Below are 4,240 nucleotides of genomic sequence, written 5' to 3'. Positions count from 1 at the left end.
AATAAAATGTAAAAAAAAAAAAAAAAAAAAAGAGAAAATAATTTATTCAAAATATGAATATTTTGTAACAATGTACACTACCATTAAAATGCTTTAAAGGAATTAATACTTTTATTCAGCATGGATACAAAAATATAATTGGCTAATCAAAGTTAATTATTTCAACTATAGCAGTGTAGTAAAAACCTAGAATTATTACCAAAGCAAAAACAGCGACTACAAAGACAGGTGGCATAAAAAGTATTTATGCTGGGCAGTTTTTAGCAATGACATGCATTTTGAGCCTTGCTGGGATGAGGTCATTTGATATTAACCTGAGACTTCTTGAGGCAACCTATAGGGTTAACTGCCATGGTCAAGGGGTCAGATATAATACTTCAGTTTGAACTTCAGAATGGATCTCAGCCTATTCCTAATTTAGCACAAATGACCAGATTTGGAAGTGCTATAATACTGTTTAACTGCAGATGCATTTTGTCGATTTGTAGTTGGCTTTATTAACCTGTTATTTCCAGAACGTGAGACACAAATGAATAGTTTCCCCTCAGACTGCTTGTCTCTTTATTTTGGAAATGACTCATTTAGACCACTCATCATAGAGAGGTCAGCTGTAATTTACATAATAGGTGTCACACTGTCCTCAGCAGTGTTCACGGCTGCCATAATATAATTCATTAATAAGCCAGTCGGAGTCCTCAGCTTGTGTTTATGAAATGGTTTCAAGAGATAGTTCCCTTTTTAAGCTCTAAATAAGTGACATTAAATGTATGGTCATATTGATATTTAGACAAACATCATTTATCCTCATATTCTCAAGGAATATATATATATATATATATATATATATATATATATGTGTGTATCTCACCGACTTAATACACCAACTAACTTTAGGGAATGTTATATTATGCAAACAGGCTTGACATTTTAATCAGCACATAGGGTAATGGCAGAAGATCTATAATCTAGAAGATCTATTTATAATCACCCTATTCTGTCCATTTATTTCTATATTTATTCAGGTTTGTAGATCTTTTTCCTCACTGTTTTAACAGTATAGAGCACAAAAGATTTTAAAAAGCCATCCCTCATATATTCCATTTCCCAGGTCGTTTCTGTATTCTTATCCCTTGTGCTGTGCATCACAACACATATAGATGTGCAAAAATCTCTTATCATCCTGAGGTTTTGGCCCCCAAGGTGTCCTTTATCAAAAGCTTTGTTCATCCCCGCCTGACAGCGGTCAGAAAGTATTGGTGTTCTTGCTGGGGACCTTAAAAACACTTGTCATTACTTCTCATAGCCTCTAGCTTGTGGTAAGAATCAAATATATTCAGTTTCACTGGGAGGAGTTTCCAGCCAATCCCACATGTCCTCTTGTGAACCCGGTGCTTGGTATCATAAGGGCAGCTTAATGAAATTAATATATCGGATTTTCTGCAGTGATTGATATGCTACATCCAAATGTAAACCATAATCTACTCTGCTGAAACTTGGACATCAGCAAATCTGATTTATTGCAGGTACTTAAAGAAGAACTTATTGCACCTCTTCCTTCCCATGAAATTATAAAATGAACCTTTTGGATGGCAGCCATTATAATTGCCGGCACTGAGAGGCTCCAAAGTGGCAGTTAAAAACAAACTTAAAGCAAGAGTCTGTCAGCAATGACCTTGAAGGGCACAAAATCATTGGCTAACCCCGCTGTTATGAAACCACCGACTGGTTAAAGCGAGTCGTCTGTGATTGAAGGATACGATTAAAGATTGCTGGTTTGAAGAAAAACATCTATGCCACCCTGCCATGCCTGGAAACAGTTTACACTTTATTTTAATCAGTTGACTCATCGCTCAAGTCATTGTTTGATGTAGCAAATGAGCAAAAAAGTTTCATTTAGGGGATAAATATTCCATGTTACAGCACAGAAGTGATTTAACTTCATTCAAACACCTGATATCACTTCCATAATTACATACTGTTACAATACAGACAACAAAGAGATGATAAAAAAATGGTGCAATGAATCATGTTAATATGAAGGAATAGATTTTTCACCAGTATTTCAGCTGCATCTATCTAAAAACAAGTAATTAATTACAAGCTATTTAGCTCTTCAGCAGCGTAAATGATTCATTGAATCTACTACATTTTTAAGGTAAGTGGTTGCAATACATTTATTTGATCTACATTTAAATAAACAAATTTGTTGCAAGTTAGTCAACTAACTAATACGTTTTTCAGTGTAGATTACTGTACTAATTACTTTCTCTAAAAAGTATTGCATTACTTATAAAATTGCATAAATTATTCTTGAACTGGGCAAAGTATTTAAAGGGAGAAGGTTACATAAAAAACCCATACATTTTCCCATTAGATGTTAAATTATGATGTTAATCCACTATTGTTTTATAGTCTATACAGTATTTAAAGAAATTACATCAGCAGTTACTGTAATGAAATTACAGTACATTTAAGTAATTGAAAGTAATCCTTTACTTTTTCAAGGGAAAAATAATTAAATTACAGTAATTAATTACTTACTAATGCATTACACCCAACATTGTGTATTTGTAAATACACACGTAAAACTGAAACTATATGTACTAGATTAACGTGCAACAACAAACTCGAATGCCCAATTAGAAAGATATAAAAAGGTTTGCTTAACTGTCCCAAACAGTCTTATCTTTAATTTCAAGAAAAAAAACATTAATTGGTATCTTGTAGCCTTCGATTAAACATGTTTTTGCTTAGAAGGGTTACTTACGAGTCACGGTTATTTGCCATCCCCCTTTTAGCAATCTAAGCATGAAATATTTAATTTTGCTGTCACTCAGGTAAATATAAATGTGTCTTCTTCAATTACCACAAGATAAAATTAACATTTTATTGCTGCCAAACTCCTGTATCATTTCCCTTCCCTCACTGTAGGGGGAACCACGTCACCAAGCCTGATGACTCTCCCTGGCAGCTACTGGGTAGTTAAGATTGTGATAGAGGGGCATTGCTATTAAATTCCTTGAAGGATTTTATTAGCTTTTTGAGACACCGTACCGGACTATCACACTATTAAGCAGAGCTTAAAGAGAGGAGTTCACTTGGCTCTTGGTAAGTTAATTGCCAATCTACTGTTGCCCTGGACCTTGTGGAAAATAATTATGCTTTTGACATCTGGTCAATATCTTAGTCTGCTTTGGTCTTTAAACTCTCAAAAATCAAGTTTAAGCTTTACCATTTGCATTCTCAGTCACCAGCCTACAAGTAAACTTCTTTAACTTCATCACAAAGTAAACAAAGCATTAAATCTAAACATGGTGAAGTAAAATGTATTACTTTGTGTACGAAGTGGATTTGCACAGTAGTAGATCAATTTTATTTTGCTGACGCTGGGTTTGTTTATCTTAATCAACCGTTTATGTGTCAAAGATTTGTTTGGTACTAATCTTTGATTTGTTAGCTCCGAGATGACTCGCGCTGTCCTTTTCAGACAAAACAGACGTATGTCATCCTCAGGAGACAACTGGATGTGTGTTTAACCTTTTACTAAGCGCCAAAACATTTTCCTGCACATGCTCTGGTACATCCTCATTGATTTTGGATTGTCAGGACTGTTGTATCCTATAAACTCCTCAAATGGTTGTTGTTTAATGACTTAAGTTTATGTGAAACACAAAGGTCAATACATTTAAATAATCATTAAACTCCTAAATAAATACTATTAGAGCTTTTGAATGAATGGGTTAATTTAGCACAATTAATTATACAAATAAAAAGTTTTAAACAAGTGGATGGCTCAATAATTTGCAATCATTTTGAAATATCACTTTCTGCAACGTCTGTTTAATAATTTGTTATCTGCCACAGTAATGTCTTCTTATTGTTTGGGGCAAATACTTCAATAAAAATTTTAATCCAGTTGATAGCCCTAATTATTAAACAAATTATAAAGAGAGTCTAATTCTAAAAAAAAAAAAAACGTATTAGCTGCCAAAGACTATTATGCGAATTGTACTTGCTGCAGCTGAAGATGTCTTTGCTAAATTACTTTAGTTTAATAAAAAAATTAAATAACGATCTTTCTGTATTATCCAGAAAAAAGACAGAGGATTCAGTTGCTAAGAGGACCCAAACTGGCTCATTTTGGAGTTCAAAGTCGTTAAGATATTTTCCCCTCCTCCAAAGCATTTTAAAGTTTTAGTCCTATTTGATCCACACACAATCAGCTGAGACATGCTGGCTC

Source organism: Sinocyclocheilus rhinocerous, unplaced genomic scaffold, assembly GCF_001515625.1.
Source record: "Sinocyclocheilus rhinocerous isolate Xijiao unplaced genomic scaffold, SAMN03320098_v1.1 scaffold57, whole genome shotgun sequence".
Lineage (NCBI taxonomy): Eukaryota > Metazoa > Chordata > Actinopteri > Cypriniformes > Cyprinidae > Sinocyclocheilus > Sinocyclocheilus rhinocerous.
Note: the sequence above shows the minus strand (reverse complement) of the source record.